The 20,521-nt window shown below is 36.5% G+C and overlaps 1 protein-coding gene across 1 annotated transcript in view; it reads right to left on the bottom strand.

The window, feature by feature from the left end:
- The window catches only part of LOC108147175 (extracellular serine/threonine protein CG31145), a 68,063-nt gene extending 48,402 nt beyond the window's left edge, over positions 1 to 19,661 (bottom strand). Inside the window, 3 exon segments of the mRNA XM_041709111.1 lie at positions 2,786 to 2,815; positions 18,038 to 18,166; positions 19,600 to 19,661. The gene's annotated coding sequence lies outside the window, so the exon portion shown is untranslated.
- Between the last annotated feature and the right edge of the window lie 860 nt (positions 19,662 to 20,521).

The following is a 20,521-nucleotide window of genomic DNA, read 5'->3' as shown; positions in this document are numbered from 1 at the left end:
TCAAAGCAAATGGCTTAATTACCTTGTATTCCCCTGTTGTCGTTTGACCTTTGGGGGGCAAAAGTTCATTTGCATAATTTGGCTGGGTTTTTAATTTTCGGCATAGCATTTCCCTGGCCATTCTGCACGTAACATTTGCATAAACAGAATCTACACGCGAGGCAATCAGCATAATTCCCCCTGCAAACATATTGAGCCGAAAATCACTGCAAAACTCTGCCACCACTGGAGGGAAAACACATATCTTTTATCGCATTGAACTAGCTGCTCGAACTAAAAAGCTGGAAAAAATATGTAAAGAATCGACTTCAAGCAAAGTTTGCTCCTAGCCCTGGCCAAACGATATTTGCTCATCAAATTAGTTTTCTTGCACACGTTTTCAATTTTCGACAAACGCTAAAAGTTTCCTGCTCCACTCAATTTTGGGGGAGTTGAGGGTTATACATATTTTCCAAATATGCGTGCGTGTAAGATAACGTGCATACACAAGAAGAAAATAAAAGAGCGTTACAATGATTGTTAATTACATTAAACTTATACTTTTTAAATTTAAAATATGTTAAGCATTCTTAGTAAATATACTCTTTTACCACGATTAGTAAATTAAAGTGAAAAAGCTATTTAAAATATAATTTTATTTCTATGACAGCATTTACCTCATAGGCATTAAGATTTTAAAATGATTTTTGTTTAAGCCTAAGCCCTTTTTTTAACAGGCAATGTTTTAAAAATATTAAAAATAGAGTTCTCTTTAATAAGCTTAATTTCCCCAAGTGTAGGCACGCACAGCCAGAAGCGTGTCAATTGTGGCAAAGGTTTTAGCATTTGAAATTTGAATAAACTGGTAAGTACCTCTGAGAATTTCATTTTGAATTCCGGTAATACCACATCCATCCATCCACCCATCCATACACCTGTCCAAATCCAAACAACAATAATGAGACTGTACAATGGCATGCATAAATCAACTGGCTGGACAAAGCCACATGGTAAATGTTGCCAAAAACTCTATTGTCTGCTCATAATTGCCAACTTCCTTTTTGACATTTCCCCCCACAACCTTCATTCCTCCATCATTGTCGTCAAAGTGGGTCAAATGTGCATAATAATTACCAACATTTACAGCTTTCAATTGCAATTTTACCTCTCTGAGTATCAAAAATAGATTTTTCCATATTTACATTTGGACAACATTGCGTTTGGCAGCCATTTCAAAAGGCAAATAATATGAACAAATGTTTATACGTTCCGTCGAATAATTCGCAACTGTTTGCGTTTGCTATTGATTTCAATGGCCCAGCTAGCAGAGTTTTAATTAATTGTAGCGCATTTAAATTCAATAGATTTTATTCGATCTTTTTCATAGCAATTTGCTCATTTGTGGTATTAATTAGGGGTTTTGTGATAAGCAATTTGCATTGATAGCGTAGCACGTGTAAATACGTTTGTGTGATTGATTAAGGTATTTATAATGGTGCCGTAATGGATTCTTGGGTAGGGAAAACCATGTCATCTTTTATCAGCGCTTTGAAGTACTCGGGCCTCATGTGCATTGGCCGGATTAGATAACAAAGATCCAGAGTGCTTGGTTCGCCCAGTATCCGGTTGGCTGTGAGCCATTGGCAAACATTTACTTAGCTCTTGCCCCCTGCTGAAATATGCAAAGCCAAACAGAGATAGCAAATTCAACAATGTTTATTTGCGACTCTTGTTGGCACAAATGTTGTCATTGATTATGCATGATCCACATACGCAACAGAATATTCGTAGACGGGTTTCGTCAAATTTTAACCCAATTTACAACCGCTTTATGGGCCCAGCGCACACATACATACATACATTTTTATAAGCAAATATTAGCCAATTGACAAAACAGCCACAAATATCTAGGCAAATGTGCTAAGTAAAGGTAAATTTATTTGCACTAAAATTAAGCAAATTTGTTGATAAATAATTTTTGGTGTGTGTTACAGTCAAGCACGAATTGGAGGAAGACAGCTTACTTAATATTGGCCTACAAAATTGCCATCACAAAATTAGAATATGGATTAGGATAATAGTTGTATATAATAAAAGTTTAAAATAAGTAGTAAAAGTAAACTTAGTTTATAATATAATTTACCTTTAAATCGTTGTCAGAAGCTTAAAGACTTATACAAAAACTGCCTTTCCAAAATTGATACATAAGTACTGACCAAATAAATGCATTTAATACACAAAGTTGCCTTTAAATAAAGGTTAAGTTTACTTTTTTAATTGCCAACTGTTTCATCGCTTTTTATTTCAAATTTACACAATTGTTAAATTTAACGTTATATTTTATGTGCATTTTATTCATCGACGATTTCTCGCCACAGCCACTGACAAACTTTGCAGTACTTTTTTGTTCTCGTTTTAAATCAATACTTAGTCGAGGTGTTTACATTTGCATGTGAGAGATGTGGAAACTAAAGGGTTTCTATTTTGCGTTTTGTATATATTTTTACAGTTTGGAATATTTTTCAAGTGTTTTTTATCCGACAACGACGTGCCAAAGCCCCGGCTGACACACAGAAAAGCCATGAACCCCAAAAATAGTATGTAGGGTTAACAAATTATTTTTTATTAGAGCCCCGGCACATGACCGGGCCTTAACGAGACTTTGGCCAATTATCAGGAGGTTGTTGATAAAACGGATTGTGTGAAAATTTGGCGTAAATAATGGGAGCTAAATCTGTTCAGTGTTTGTGTGTGTTTTATGTTAATAAGAGACGCAAATCAAAAACAAAATTCCCACTTCACTCACCTTGGCTAAATGTCTCTTCGGGGAATTCGTCTGCAAAGAGAACAAGGAAATTGTAAACTTGATTAATATGCAAATGCCAAGCGGGTTTTGATTAACTGCTTAACCCAATTTTGTTTGGTTTTCGTTTTGTTTGCGCCTACCAACCGTCACCAACTTCCGCCTACAATTGGGCGGTGGAGAAACCGAAAAACCAGTTTAATGCACTTGATGTGACAACGACTGACAGCCTGAGATTGAGTTTGAGTTTTTGAATGTGTTCATTTAGCATTCGGCAGATGTGTGCCAACCGGTTGGCATAGGGAATTGCACAACATTCAATACATTTAAAGTGCATACCTGGCTAATTAAGATAACATTAAATTCAACCAGTTGTGGGTCACCCTTTAAAGCGGCTTAAAGCGGACCCAAATGGGTGGAGGTTCTGAGGTTCTGGGGTTCTGAGAATATGGCAGACTGGGTCACTTGATGATGTTAAGCGGCTTAGACGTTAATTGAATTAGTTTACAAGTAGCGCCCAACATGGTGTTTGTGTTTGTATTTGCCAGCTCTGCTCGATTCATTGAGGCAGAAGCCCAACCCCGCCTCTTTTGCCCTCTTTTACCCCCTGCTGCCCGCTTAACCCACTTGTTCAATTGCACTTGCACTTGATATACAATTAGATTCTTTGTTGCCGCAAAAGGGAAAAACAACTGCAGCTGCTTATGCAGCTTTTCTCGGTTTTCCACAGCCATACAGCCCCACAATCCATCGCATCCCGCTGTAATGAAATTTTAATTGTTGGCATCTTGGCAAACTGCTTACATAATTGAACTATCGTGGTGCGTCTGGTTAATTGTTTAATTAAGCCATTAAAACGCCATAAAAATAATAAGACGGCCTAAGCGAAACTAGAGAGGCTGCTTTGAGCTGAATTACCTCAGTTGGCCAGCGAAGTTCAAGTGGCTTTTGACATGCGACACTTGCACCCAGAAGAGGGTCTTTTAACTAAAGCCACTTCGAGTGCGAGTCACTTGCATAACGCTAGTTGGTTAAATACAAATTGCTTAAGAAATATCCCGAGGCTCTGAATTTTAAAAAATTACAGGTTGGCATCAGTCAGTTTATTTTTCTCAATATTGAAGAGTTAATCTTAAAACCCAATAAATGCGACTTACTCTTTTGCTTTGCATTGAAAATGCTTAATTTAACATGATGACATTCATCAGAATAAAAATAGAATTAAAAGTTTATTAACAGAACACTATCAATAATAATGCTATTTATTTCGGTTACTTATTTCGGTTACTTATTTCGGTTGTGTGTTTTTGTTTTTATAAGTCCATTCTATTTAAATATGGGCTAAGTGAAAATAATAAAACAAAATTTAAATTTCTAATTCTAATTTATTTAAGATATTTTAGCGATAAATGATAACTTAAATTATCTCCGAAAATAATTATAAAATCAAAGCTTCTCCTAAAAACTTTTAAACCGATTTTATTGAAACTCAACTACGCTTTCATAACGCAATGCCTTACCTAAACCAAAAACCATTTCCATGATCCTTTAAATTTCGCCTAAAGGTCTCAATTAACCTTTGTCAACTTCGGCATCATTTCCTGCCCCTTTTTGCCATCACAAAACCATTAGCTCCCTGCTCGTAGGGTATTATTAACCCATATTCCAAGTGCTCTGACACATCTCCCATTCGCGTGACTTGTCAAATTTTTGACAGACAATGGCTGTGGCAAACAACTGGCATTGATGCGACAGGGCAACTGTAACCAACAATTAGATTGCCCGGAGAAAATGGTATCAGTAGTGACAGTGGCAGGGCTAGGGAAATGGCAACAATTGCTGTCACCATGACGATAAACGATAACAAATTCATTAATTAAAATTTAAGTGCACAACAACAAAGGAAAGATTGCCATGCAAATGGCTTTATCGCTCTTCTGCGTACACAGAATTGATTTGCAATGCCGCAAAAAGAATGCAAAAAACAAACAATAACGTGTCATGTAAATTGCTCACAACTGTACATCAATAAATTCAAAATGCTTATATATATATATATATGTGTGTTAAAAAAAAACTTATGTTAAGAGACGACTATGGCACTTACAAGTTATTCACCCATTATGGTAAATTTTAATCATTTTTCAATTTGTTTTACCGATAATTTTATTTTATTTAATTTTTTTCCTCTCACTTTATTTGTCAAGCAGTTTATCGTAATCACTTTGTTTTTACTTTAATTAAATATTATAAACATCAGCAATATATGACACTTTTTCTATATCAGCATGGTGACCACAAAAACAGCCAATCATAAACTGATTACAATCGAAAAATGATTAAGAAGGGGAAATACAAAAGCAGAAAAGCTGCTTTTTAAAAAAAAAAAATTTTGGTAAGCAGACTTACGTTAGCTAACATATTACGTAAAAGGGAGAAAATTTTTAATTGTTGTTAAGCTCTAAAATAAGTCTATGTAGGCTACCATCAAACAAGGAAAATAAAATAAATTCTAAAGTGAACAATAATTTTATGTCTTTAAAACGGCCAAAATTTTTAACTAGTAAAAGAATAGTTAAGAGAAGATTTTTTTTTTTTATAAATTGACTAAGTCTCTTTGTCCAGAAATGTTAAATAAGCCTGAATTCTCTCAGCCTTTTGGATCGAAATGCCTCTTGTTTATTCAACCGAAATGCCCTTTATTGCTTAACTAAACACATAACATGGCAATTACTGCATTTACCTGTGTAATGGCTCCATCTAACCTCTATTAAAAATTCATTTGCATATCACTCATACGCCCCGTGTGACAATTTCATACAACTTACAACCAGAACTGGCAAAATAAAAAATAAACACAAAAACTACCATTTGTACACCCAATCCCAAAGGGAGAAAATGAAATAAAAAATTGGAACAATAACAACGGATAAACCAATTTAAAAAAATACAATCTGCAAACCAAATCTGCACACACAGACGACATGACATTTTGGAGAGCGAGGCAGACAGACAAGAGATGGCTACATTTTAAATAACATTCATGCCATATAGTTTTTGCGAATTTTTTACTTGCCAGAGAAAATGCAATGCAAACAGGACTAGCCGCCCCTCTCCCCCAAACAATCCCAATTTAATTGTTTAAGTGTCAGCAAAGCCAAAATAAAAAATACAAAAAAATTGGGAAAACCAAAAAAAGATTAAATAAAAATCAAGTGGAAAGGGTGCAATGCTTTTAATGAATTCAATAAAAGTCAGATTGAATGTGCACCAGTTGGCGGATGCGGAGACACATCCTTTTTTTCTGGCATGCCGCAAGGCCAAATAAATGTTAATGAGGGACCCAAAAGAATCCGCTTATGTTCGATACTATTGGAAGCGGAAATGAGCGATAAAAAGCGTAGAAAACTCAGATGACCGGGGAGGACAAAAGCCCTTAAGTACGACCAGATATATTTACTGTTCCGCTTTGGCCTTTTTTTCTTTTTGCCACTTTCTTTGTTGTGTTGCCGAAAACTTTCGCTCTGTGCACACACTAATTGAACTTTCATTGAAACGCAAGTCATTAGAAAGCAAAAGCAGAACTGATTTTCCACAGCATCGATAAAAAGGAAATTGAAACAAACAGGCAGCCGACAAATGGCAGGCCAATTCAAAACTTGACAATACGCTGAATGAAATCTAATTAAATGCTATTATTTTATCGCCCTTTGTGCAGCTAAATGGGTTAAGTGCACTCTGCTATCGACATTAAACTTTCTGTGACTAATCAATCAGCAAAAATATCTACGCATAAATACACACGCTCACTGCAGTTGTGTAAATTTGCACATGTGCATACATATCTAAAGATATATTCACACATTGCACTGCAATTAAATTAGAGCAGGGCAAGCAGAGAGATAGCGAGCGATGGAAAGGGAGCCTGCAGAATGTCTAGAAATTGAAATCGACGCTCCAATTCAATTGACAACATGATGGCGGTTTTATTTTCGGCATAAGCTAAACAAAAATAGCAATGCCAAAGATCTTAACTAAGGGTTATTTAATGCCCTGCTTTTTGTGTGTAAAATACTTTAGAAATAACTTACATAAGCTGAAAAAAAATAAAAGATAATATTTTATTACAAATTTATTTACTCAGCATTCTTTATCCAGTACTTTTCTTGAGTGACTGCTATACATTTGTGTTATCATAAGTTTTATTTAACAGATTTTTTATTGAAGCAATTTTTTAAGAAATAAATATTTAAAATTTATTTAGTTGCATAGTTAATTAAAGCAAAATTGCATAAGCTTGTAAATTGTTTTCAAGGGCTTATATGGCCATTTGTTTCTTTTATTTATTGATTTTTATATGATGAAATCAATATTCAAATTCAAAAATGAATATTGCAAATAACTTTCACTGGGGCCCACTGTACCCATGCCCTAGTCCAATCGACCAAAAGCCCCCTATTAATAGCTGCTGAAATAAAAAAAAAGAGCAGAAAGTGTGTGGTGGCAGAGAAACCCCGAAAAATGTCACCTTGCATAGCGCAAATATTTGTGTGTATTTCTTCCTATCGCTCGCACTGCTGTACTATCCAACTCCCCGCCCTAGTTGCCCGAATCCCCGCCAGGTGGCTCCCCGCAGAGTCCGAAAAGGTGTGAAGAGCGGAAAAGAGCGGCCACAAGGCAAACACAACGCAATCGCTTGCACGGCGTGGTGTTGTGTGTATATTTAATGTAGCTTAGCTAAGCCCAAAACGAAAAGAGCAGAGTAACAGTAACAGTAACAGTAACAGCAAAAACAAAGACAAAACAGCAAAGGTCAATATTGAAAATTGATAAACAGCAGAAGCGCCAGCAAAATCACCAGTAGCTGTGGCCGCGGCAGTGGCAACGGCAAACAAAACTAAAATAAGAAACCTGAGCTCTATCAGCTTCGCTCAGTCCTTGGTGGTGGTTTCATAATTAAAAGTAAACAATTGCGTTTTTTATTCTTGTCTATCTCTCGCTGTCTCGCTTCCTCCATTCCATTGACCACAAAACCGAAAATTCAATTTTGAATTAATTTGTTTTGCAGCAACTTCGTGGCAACAAAAACAAAAAAAAAACAAAAACCGTTAGCAGCAAGTGTGGGGTAAAAATAATGGGAGTCTTATAAATAAGGCGGCTATTTTTATATCGGAACAGACCCAAAACGAAAATTGCTCTAATTCGGTTATTTTTAATAATTTACCATGATGGCAGCGCACACAGATAATCAGCATAATTAAAACAGTCAGAACGACTTTGTTTTTCAATAATCGGAATTTTAATTAATGTAATTTGCAGCCCTGCAAAGTTTCAATTACTTTTGGATGCCCTACGACTCTCGAAGTGAATCGGTGTGGAAAGGGTTTCGTTTTCCGATCAACAACTTTTCCACAACTCAATCACTCGTTGAACTTTTCAAGCTTCTTCGACAGAAATAAAATAAACTATAATGTTCAGTTGGTCATGATTCGAGGCCGTGCGTAAAATTAATTTTACGGCATGTTCGGACCAACACATGTGGATTGGCCAAGAGGCCGGATCCGAAATGAAATCCAACTCAACAAAAGTTTACTGTTTGCCTTTCGAGTGCTGTTCATGTGTTCAGTTGTTTTCGAGCACCAGTTAAGCGCATTTATTAATTTACTTTATTTTCAACATTTATCGACATTCTGCACTTTTTTTCCAAACCAAATCCGCAACGGAAGTTGCAGGCAATCAGCAGTTTTATTTGTAACTGAAATTGCAATAAAATATATTGTATAAGAAATTTGTAGAGCTATAGATGGAATTGCAGTAATGCATTTTGAAAATTTAATTTTTAGCTTGGTCGCGTCACGCTTCAGCAAAGCCAAACAAAAACAAAATGCAAAACAATCAGCTCACTGCTACTTTTTACTTGGCATATCATGCGATGTACTCGTACATTCCCAACAACATACAGCTTATGGGATCTGGCATATCTGTATGTCAGTGTCGTTTGCCGGACACATTTATTGCTTCTAGCTACTAGCTGCCGTTCTAGCTCTCAATAAAATTTTATTGTATCATAGTTTCGGTTGCCCAGAGAACAAAATTCGAAATTCAAAAGTTCAACATTGAATTACATTTGTATTTGCCAGAATTCTAGTACCTGCCTCTGCCCAACAATTGTTTGTAAATACAGATTTAATGGCCACAACAAACTTAATTACATCAACGCAGAAGGAAAAATTTTAAATGCACTGGGGCCAACAAATATTGTTTAAATTTAACCTGAGACCGTCAAGACTTTATTTTAAAATAGCTCAATTGAATACTAAAAAAACCTGCAGTCTTAATTATTTTTCTGTGCACCCAACAAAATGCATTGCCTGAATGGGGAAAGGTAATTCGTATCGGATTTTGACTTTGAAATGCTATACTTTTAATGGCCTAATAAATTTGCTTACATAAAGGCCTTAAACACTGAATGTCTGTTTGTCAATGCATCCATTAGCCGCACCTGGCGGGAAATGCAAAGTAAAAAGTAAAATAATTTACAAAAGTTTGCAAAAATAGCATAAAGCTAGACAATAGTGATTACCTCTTTCAGGCATTTTAAACAAATGCTGTTTTAGTCTATTTATAAGCCAGGCATTGATTAACCAATTAAAAGGATAACTGCGCTGTCCATCTTAATATGTTTAATTTGGGTAGATTTCATTTCGAGAACGCACCGTCAGAAATAGCCCAAATGGCAAAAATAAAACCTAAATCGCTTTGTCTGCAACCCATCAGTTGACAAACTGACGAGCCACGCCATTTTATTACTTCTGAATCTGGTTTGGGGTGAACTGTCAAACTCAATGCAGTTCGCTGAAAACACACTTGGAAAAAACGAGTTTCGGGAAATTACGTGCCTTTTAATACCCTAAACTTAAGGAAAGTCTTGAAATTAAGTTTAATCTTCTGCCTAATTAATAAAATGTATAGAAATTCTATATTTAAAAGTTTATTGTATTTGTCATATTAATATTAATAAACATAATTAAAGCTTAAACACCAAAACCTCATTAGCTAAAGCACGTTATCCATGGGTAGATTCCTGAATCTTTATAGAGCTAATAATAATAGATGTGCTTTAACCCAATAGTTCTCATTTATCACGTTTGACATTCAGACACATTAAACCGAAAACTCATTAAGGGGCTACGTGGAGAATAATGGGTATAAATAAAATATCAAGTGAAATAGATAACCCCTTGGAAATGTTTAAAATACTTAAATTTTCGTTTTCACTTAGCTTCTTTGTTTAGCTCTGACATAGGTAATGGTATGAAAAGACGCCTCTAACCATTACTCATTAGGTAAACCCAACTGGAATTGGCTCCAACCGAAAGTGGCACCTCAAGGTGGCCCCCTGTCTGCCCTTTGTTGCCACACACACTCTAAGCGTGGGGTGGGTGGACGGATGGCAGGGGTTAGAGCTCTAGCCACGCCCATTTAGGGCTGAGCTGCAGCTGTGCCTGTTAAGTGGATATTTTAAGGCTGGGCTTTGGCTATGATGCGGTTGGGCTGTTGCCTTTTTCAGTACGGGTTTTTCAGAGCCGAAAAAAATAGCAAAAAAGTTAAAAACCGAAACCCAAACGCAAACCCAAGCCAAAAGCGAAAACAACACAAAAAAATCGAGTAATATTAAAGAGAACTGTAGGAGCAACTCAAGCATGGCCAAAACGATGTTGCTGCAATCGGACACAAACGCACGAAAAAGAAAGGTGCAGAGCCACAACAGTGTTGGCTTATTCTCGTGTGTCCGGACATTCTATAAGATTTAATTACAACCAGCAACAAAAAAAAATACTAGAATGGGAAAAGAATCTGGCTGCACAGTTACGCTTTTGTGTTTGCAACCTTTTGACTGCCTAAATACTGCCCCGTTTGTTGGCCCCCATTTTCGTTGGCATTGTTCTGTTTCTGTTTCTATTTCAGTTCTTTTTCTGCTCGACTTCTGCACTTCTCTCCAAAAGGTTTGACACAGTTTCTGGGGCCATTTCGCTCTGCTCTTTAAATGCCATTTAAGCCATGTTCTCCTTGGCGACCGCTTGCAGATGTCTTTATTCATCAGTTAAGAAAGCTGCTGCCGTGTGGAATTAGGCAAGAACGAAAGCTGTGCCGAAAATTCCGAGTCATGTTCTGGAAAGCGTAACAAAAGCCGCAAGAAAGCAACGGGCATAAAGACAACTGTATCTGTATCTGTATCTGTATCTGTGTCTGTAGCGGTAGCGGTAGTCTACTAAAGCCAAATTTTATCTGACACACGAAAATTACACACGGCAAACAGTAGACAAGAACCACAGACACGCATAAAGGCATTTTAATAATGCGTATCGTTTACACTAAACAAAGTAAGTGCCATAAGTTTTATAACTCATTAACCTTTCCGAGCGGACCAGAACCGAACTTTCTTCCCATCTTCCAGATGTGCTTGTGCTTGTGTTTGTTCGAGTATCTGTGTTTGCCCCATCGTGTGGAGTTCTATGTCACTGGCTCAGAACACAGACAACAAGCTGACAAGACCAACAATGGCAGCAGCTAAAGTCTGGCCAAGTATCTACAAGATACAGAAACACACACACAAACGCACATAAACAACCAAGCTCCGTTTAATGCGCTTCATTAGCTTAAGCTACAAAACACATTGAACAATGATTTTCACTTTTCCATGAAAACGCCCTGCTAAAATTGTATTTCTGATTAATCACGCACTTCAATGATACACTGTATATATAGATTGTATGGCCAGTTAATGAAAGAATCTTCACAATATGCGATAAAATTCCGATGCCCCGTTAACGGTCAATGCAGTTCACAATAATGTGAGAAACGGAATCAGGGCACTGACCGATTAGAAAACACCCAGTGATATGGCAGTTTTAAAAGCCGGGTCAGAAATTGGGTGGCGCAAGCGGCAAGTTATGGTTATGACTAGGGCTTAAGTTCAAGACTAGACGAGTGTGGGAAAAGTATATCAGGGAAGGATTTTATTAGTGATTTAATTTAAGCTACCAAATTAAAAATGTGAGTTGCTATAAGGAATGCTTAGTCACTCAGGCAAAACAATTAAGTTTTTAATTGCATCCTACACAAACAAAACACGATTAACACCTATAATTCAAAAAGAATAATTCAATAAAAACAATTCAGTGCGAATAATGTTATAGGAGCACCACAATTAGAATATAGTTGGGCTATGTAATATAACTTTATCATATATAAAACATAAGAAGCCAAAGGACAAATAATAAAATATGAATAATTATTTATATACGTTGATGATATGGTATAGTCTCAAAAACGATCCAACTATTTTTGGAGGTTTCTATTACTTTGTTTTAAAGTAATACAACTAAATACTACCCATAATTTCACATAGATCCGTTTGTTTTCTGCACAATTTCTCGAAGTGCATTCATAACTGGCGGTAATCAAAACAGACATAATTCCAAGCTGGAAGTTCTCACTCTCCCATATATGATACAACAACTTTTACCTCACAACAGGTCATCCATACCAAATAGCACCTCTAGAGCTGGAAGCCGTGTGGCATGTGCCGGGTGTAGATGCTTCCTGCTCGTCGAGAACCCGAACCCACGACTTCAGACGATGCTCTGCATATTAATGCCTAGAACCAAAGAGCTATTTCAAAAATTTAACACCGTTTTCGGAAGAATTCACTTTGGGGAGTGTGCGCTCTCAGCTCAATCAAATGAGTGCCAAAGCCACAGCCACAGCGACAAGGCGACAAGTTTAACTTGTTTCCAGTTGAATATTTCAGCATAATTAGCGAGGCAAACGAACAAACTAATTATTGAGAAGATACTCACAGCTCGTTCAAAGTCAATGGGCCTCGAGGCGGTGGATCGAATGGAACCAAACTGCAAACGAGTTCATGAATCACTCGGATATCAGCGTCAGACCAGGCTAGTAAACTCCGGACTAAGGTTTGCCTGTTGTTTTATGGGCAGCAATTGTAGTTTACCCCACGACACAGTTTTTACTTTGTAACAGCATTTTATTTACTTTGTGTTGAACTCTACACTGGCACGTCAAGAGATGGAAAATAATTGGCTTTTGTGTTTTACCCATTTTAATAAAAAAAAAAACTGGTTTGATAACGAAACCTTCAGGGTACTTTTCCGGTCTTGACTATAAATAAGGGACAAAACAATACATTTAAATTTAAATTACATTTATTGTAGTTGTATTGTGTTTAGGAAGAAAACCATATTTTTATAAAATTAATTGTTACTTATTGTAAAAAAAAGTTCAAAGTGTTAGCTACCGTGTTTACAAACAAATAATACCATTAATCCTACAACGTTTGCATTGTTGCAAATTTATCCATTCAATTCCGTTGGTTATCTCATTTAAATTCAATGCCCATCATTGATCGCACGTTTCTATGTGGTTTACATATTATTTGCATTCTTTCATGTTTGTTTTGCATTTTGCTTTAAGCGTTCGCATTTTTGTTTTTTGTACCTCCGACAATTATTCTGATGGGTCTTATGTACGCAGTGGGTTTTTTAAACTTTTGACAAAATTTAATTTCCTGATGCCGGTAAAGTCATTTTAAAGTCGATTTTTTTTATGAGAAGTAATTGTCATTTGCCTTTGTGCTCTGTATATTTTAATTTTTTGTTGTTTTTTGGGTATGCAATTTTTATTAATACGGCATAAATTTATTTCGTTCAAACCAAAATGCAATAGGTAAACGAAACTAAAACAAACGAATGTTACATAAAACGTGACATTTGTGAAACTCATTTCGTTTATATTTCATTTTGGGTTGTTGAGTGATTTCTGTACTCGTGATTGTATTAACTATTGTTGTTATTTGTGATTGCTTGTGCTGTGCACGTTTTGTACCACGCGACGTATTTTCCATACCTTATTTGCACGAAAAAAGTAAGATCACTGTGAACAGCTAAAATCAATATTAAAATTTACTTTAAGAAGTACCATTCCACTTTTTTTAAGGCTATTTAAAAATCTTAAAATATAAGTGTTTTAATATATTTGTTTTTTGCAACTGTTCCTATAAGCAATGAGTAAGCAGAGTCAAAAGCGTCATTATTGATTTTAAAGAATTACTTATCAATGAGCGACTTCTTTCCATAAGAAATAACACATAAATTATTTAGATTTATAACACAGAATCCAGAATTTTTTGCAACAGTCCTTAAGCTTTTAAAAGTCGAACTTATCATTATTTATTTCAAAGAATTCATAATATTTTGTTATCAGTAACAATTTCATATCAATAGGCGGCTCAATAAAAGCCATCAGAATCTGGAGAAATACACAAAAAGTCAGCATCTGTTTTGAACTTTTACTCAGACCTAGAAAGGAGCAACAGGTAAGCTTTTCGAAGGATTTCAGCTTCTAAACAGGACAAAGCTCTTTGTGAACATTAGCGCCATCTGGGCAAAGCTCCTGGAAACAAAGATAATAAAAAGCAACTTTCTATTCCACTTATAGAAAGTTCAGGTGCCATAAAATTCCCATTAACCATGCAACTGAAATAAATAATTATTCAATTTATTAAAGCTTACTCATGAAGAAATATTTGTTAAAAATAAGCTGGCCTCTTAAGCAGCGAAAAAAATTAATTTAACACACTTTTTACGACTTTGACAGTTTTTTTGTGTTTACCGGACAAGTTTCACTCGCTCACGTCCATTTTTATATTTCATTTTATGTACCATTTATTGTATAATAACCTGGCAGTGTAATTGGCCCGTTAATAATGCAATAAAAAAAACAGTTTGTCAAACAGAACAGAACGCGAAAAAAGGGGAAATAGAGGTGGTCAAAAAAATATGGTAATAAACTGGTTCGCGGGTGGGTCAAACTAACTGTAAATCGATCTACAAAGGAGGACGTTTAATAAATATTTAATAATTGGCGTGATGCATCGGCATCAGTATGTAAGAGAGTTTGTATTTTTAAATATTATATGGCGTGCTGTTAACAATGCCGGAGCTTCCCCTTTTTATTTACAAAATTTCCAGCCATTACATAAATAGTGGCCAACAACTCGTCAAATTGAATGCAATTAAACGCTGCCCAACAGCATTAACTATGATTGATCAAATGATATATACATATAAAAACCTTTTGATGAATGGATGACAGATACCCCACCGATTATACGATAAAAGCATTGCGTGATTCAATGTTATTTATGGAATGCAAAAAGATAATGAGTTGGCCAAAACGGTAAGTTATTTAAATGAAAAAAAAAAACCGGATATAAAACTGAATAAATAAAAAAGGCCTAGTGGAAGGTTTAAAAACAAAAGGCTCTTTTTAAAAAATGTTTATTATTGAAGTAAATAAGATGGCATTTATGGCATTTCAATAGAATTTAACAAATTAAGAAAAGATAAGGCATAGCTTCTTGTGGGGTCTATTACATATTTCAACATTTTCTTGGAGACAAATATGTAAATTATAATATAATATACGTAAATTAGTTGTTGATTCTTTTAAAATTATACCATAAGTCGATTCAAAAGCCGTGACAAACTCAGATTTCCCACACGATCTCGGGCTCTGCACTCAATAAGTATAGAAAATTATAATTTTTTTTTTAAGTTTATTTGGTGGTATATTAAAAAGCCATTAGGCAAGAAAACAAAAACAAGTCGGATAGCAAAACAAAAAGTACAAGCAATGCGAACTCTCAATGGGTCGAATTGAAATCGAAATCTGAAATCCGAAATCCGAAACAATGCGGCAGTTTCACGCGATATTTATGGGCAAACTGTCTTCTTGTGTGAGTACGAGTACGAGTTTGAGTACTCGACGACTGTTTGTGTTTGCTATTGGATTTTTGGTTTTCAGACTGCCGCCGCCGGCATTGGGCATTAGACTGAAGTTGTGCATGAATGCCAGTGTGTGTAAACAAAAACCCCGAACGGGTTGAAATCGTGCTGATTAATGTTCCCCCACTTGCGGCGGCGGCGGAGAAAATTGCAAAACAGCAAATGGCATAGGTCAGTTACACTAATTGAAATAGAATGTTGTCGGTCAGTGGTTTTTCGTGGGTGCTGCTCTATATAGTTTTATAGTACCATACAATGTCTGGCCAGCGTGGGCAATTGTGAATGGCAAGTGCTTGGGCTTAAATGATCATCATTTAGAAAGCATCGCAGCATCAACTCCAAACCAAGCACACACTTCCTTTCACTTTAGAACGCGGAGTACAGCAGCTCACAGAGATTGGAGTGAAAGTAAGGAGAAAAGAGTTATCTAAATGTGAGGAAAACCCACAAAGAGGAATTAAAAAAAGCAATTGTCATCTTGATTTTTCATGAAAATAAATGTTTCCCAGATTGCCAACATGTCATTTAAATATATCAAACGAAATTGTAGTTGTTAAAATTCAAACGATTTTCGTGTTAAGAAACCCTTATTATTAAGATAATCCAGTCCTTTAAATCAAGATTTATACACCAAGGCCTTAATTATGTTTGCACTTTAGCAAATGAGTTAGTTTGCCCCAAAATGATACATAGAACGCTCACGTCATGAGAAAATGATTTTTATGGTTTCTTTTTGTGCTATCAATCTAAGATCTTTTTATAGCTACAAGCATCTAAATTTGCATAAATTCTTAACGCGAAAAGAGACTTTCTAAAGAAGTGAAGAACCTTAAACATGAGATCAACAAGTGGTCAAAGACATAAGGGAAATATATATAAAGGCAGAACCAAAGAGCTTTAGGATATGAAAAAGCTATGGACTCAAGCTTAATGTCTTTGGCGCCTGCGGCAATTTTAATGAAAGTCAAAGTACAGATGATGACAGCTGAGCACAGTCACGTGGTGAAAGCTTTTGGGAGAAAAATTGAGAAAGAAATGTCGAAAGAGAAAATCTGCACAAGAGAGCGCTCAAGGATACGCATGTCCTGGAAACGTCAAAACAAGCAAAAGCTGATTATATTTCGGCTTGGGTTTGGGTTTGTTATTGCGGCCCGTGTTTCCTTCACTTTTGGCCTGATTAGATGACTGTCTGCCACTCCCCTTTAACCCCCCTTCACCCCGCCCCCTGTACATTGCACGCGGGGACTTCAACTTTGATTGACACGATGAAGTAGCAAATGCATCACTTGAGACAATCAGCGGGGCGTGGAAGTGCTAGCGGGAGCGGGAGTGGGAGCGTCTGTGGGCAGCGTATCCCATGGCTGAGACTCGGGCAAACAAACGGAGACCGGGAGGCAAGCTAATGAGGCGCCAGGAAGCCAGGCCAGCGCAAACAAAAACAAAAACAAAAAGAAAAACACCAACAAACCGCTCGAGCGGAGAAAGCAATGTTCCCACCCAAGGAAACAGTAGGGTCTCTGCGGAAGTGAACTAATCAACCCACTGCTGAGAGCGAGGTGAACTTTAAAATTTATCAAATGTTTAACTGAATTTCGTGCACAACTTCAAATAATTAAATATTCTGATTCACTTAATCAGAATAAAAATTCCTAAGTATTTAAGTATTAAAGAAATGTTTGTTAAAATCTGAGTAGTTTTAGCTACCTGTTTTTAGCTTTAAAATTTGTCATTTAAATTAACGTATGTTTATGTTTTATAACAACTGGGGTTTGTAGCCCATTAGCCCACACTTTAACAAGGGGCCAAATTTATAGGAAACATAACTCCAATTGAATTCTCTTATAAGCCTGGAAAATGTAATTTGCTTAATAATTATATTTAAGAATCCCAGATAGTTCGTGATCATTCATAATACAATGTGTTAAACAATTATTAAAAGGCTTAAGATAACTAAGCAAACTAAATTTCCATAAAGATCAAAATCTTAAATAGTGCGGTTTGTGAATTGAGTTTCCCAGCTTGTGTCCTACGTGAGGTGTGTTCACTGTGTGTGCGAAGGCGTGCCAAGGTTAAGCGTCCGCTTAATGAAGGTGCGGCGGGGGTCGGAGGGAAGGTCCGCTTCGGGGGGAGTGGCACTGGTCAGGGGCAATAGGTTGGAGAGAGGGTGGGTGCAGCTTGTGCAATCAGCTGTTGCTAATGAAAAACGTCGGCAAGTTCAGCCAGGAATAAGCAAGAGTCAAAGCTTATTGATTTTCAACTGCGTAAGTTGGCCAGGAAAAAATTAGAGGTACAAAAAAGGTGGAAAGGGGAGTGTATACAATTTCTTGGAAAGTACATGGAAACAACAGACAATTTAATTAATTTGCTTGACTAAATGGAAACTTACCCTGGCCTTTGATTGTATGTTAATTCAATAATGGTGTAGTTTGTTTTTACTTTTTAATGGCTTGGCGTTTTCTCCTTGTTATGTTGTTGTTATGGGAAAATCTCTTGTTTGTGGCTGTAAGTATTTCCGCTTTGAATTAAATGCAATTATAACAGATACAATTATAAAGATGGCAATTATTTATGCACTCGCGTTTTCTTTTGCATTTTAATTACAAAGGCTTTTGCATATTTGATAGAGTCGCACACAAAACACTTTTTCCGACGTTCAGCCAGGGAATCTAATTTATAGGTGAAGTATACATATATAGCTGGGACAATTTAAACGCGCAAAATGGTGGCAAAAAATTTGATTTGATGAAGTCTAAGGTCGCCGGCAAAGACAGACATACGACAAAAAAACGCAGAAAAAACGCTGACAAAGCAGCGAAAAAATAAAAACAAAAATTTAACGCTTGAATTCAACGCCCTGAGAGAGCGAAAATCGGGCGAGATAGTGAGCGTTTTAGATGGCTTATCAGTGCTTATCAGCGCGACCGCCGATGACGCCACGAGATACAGATGGACACCCAGATAGACAAGGCAAATTGAACAACACCGCAATCAACTCCTGTTTATCTTCCTCCACATACGTGTGTGTATATAGCAACAGCTTGTTCGACATTCGGATACACGGCCTGTATCTGTATCTCATAGTTGGCCGTGTTTGGCGCGCTGTAGAACATCTTTCAAGATTGATAAGGGCTGAAGAAAATAGGGCAAAAACTATTTTAGCGAGGGAGTTTTTGCTGAACACTTTTGTTTTGGTTTTTATTCGATGTTGATGTGATTATTATTTGGAATTTTTGCGAAGAAACTTTCTTTGTTTCTTTTTAGATTGATTTTAGCCAATAAAGTTTTATTTATCTTTTTTGAGCACCGTAATGGGGATATACCCCTGAGAAAAGGTTTTTTTTTTATTAAAACCTTTAACTTTGAGATGTACAGAATACTTGTGTTAATACAGAACCATTTTCTAGGTAATTATTTAAGAGACTTTTTTTGCATTGATAGGAAAGATTGATTTATAGACCTTAAATGCAGCTTTATCCCTGAATTTTGATTGGTTGCTTTAGCAGATGAAAATACTAATGCTTTTTAAGAATTATGTTAAGGAATTTCACTACTAAGTTTAAGTGCTTTGTAATTTATTTATGTACTTTAGTTGTGGATAAATTATTTGCTGTACAATTTCACTTAGGAATTTCCCTGGTCATTTTTTGTGTTTGTTGTTTATATTATTGTTGTTGACAACCAAACAAACACCGTGAACTTGAGCACAGGCACATACGCACACACGGTAAGCTTCTTGATTGCGCCAGTGTATCTTTTTTGTGTCGTTGATTTCCCCGTTTGTTTGTAGATGTATTGCACTGCACTGCGATTATTTCGGGATTATTGCGCTGAACATTTGTATTTTCTTCGCTACTTTTTGCGAAATGCCAATTAACGATTTATTCTGAGGGAAGAGCACGCGTGGGAGCCCCAAAAAAGAGAGAGCTCGCGGAGAGAGCCACAACCCACCGAAAAGCAAGTAGAGAAGAGCGACCGCGTCGTTCAAACTTAACAGCGCCAAGTTTCGATAACAAATGAATGCTGAAAGCAGAAAACGGAAAACTGAAAGCAGACGTCTGAAAACGCCATGGCAGAGCACGGGCAGCGCTGCGGCAGCGGGAACTACAAAATACTCTCGTTCACAGTTAAAACGCGCTCTCCAGTTGCCGTTGATGTTGATGTTGATGTTGTTGTTCTTCTTGTTTTTCTTTTGTTGTTGTCAAGCAATTGACAAAAAAGCGTCGTATCAACTAAAGCTGACTTCACAGTTACATCCTCTCAGCCGCACTCTCTCTCTGTCTTTCTCTCACTCGCTGCTTAGTCGCTCTCACTAAGCTAAAACAGCTGATTGAGCTATGAAAAGGTAAACAGACAAAAGAGAGAGATCAAAGCTTGCTCTCCTCTCACTTTTAGCTTTTGCTTTTGAGTTTTCGCAGCGGGGGTGTTCCCTCAATGAGCATGCATAAAAAAAAGTAATTGACTAAGAAGCTAATAAGAAACAAAGCCAAGGTGGACGGAAACGAGTTTCCAATAAGACCCTGTTGCACTCTGGGTGGAAATAGGGGGTGCAGAGGTGTGCCCGCAGAGGGGAAAATACACGGCGATTATGTGGGAAGTTAACAGATTTATCTAGCCCCAATTTCAGCCCACTTTGGCTGACACATTTTGGATACCCTTAGTGGATAAGGGTTATCATTATTATTAATACCTATAGTGTGGACAAATAACTCATAAGTTTTCATTAATCATGATAAGCAACAAAAACATTAAAGGTATAATTGTCATTATAAACCATAGTTGTTAAACCTGCTCAATTTCTTACGTGGAACTCATAAAAAGTGGGTGCCCATAAACACAAAATATTTTAGTATATTTTTCAATGACTTTCTAA

The sequence above is a fragment of the Drosophila elegans genome, unplaced genomic scaffold, assembly GCF_018152505.1.
Source record: "Drosophila elegans isolate 14027-0461.03 unplaced genomic scaffold, ASM1815250v1 contig_476, whole genome shotgun sequence".
NCBI lineage: Eukaryota > Metazoa > Arthropoda > Insecta > Diptera > Drosophilidae > Drosophila > Drosophila elegans.
Note: the sequence above shows the minus strand (reverse complement) of the source record. Positions and strands in the feature narration are given on the sequence as shown.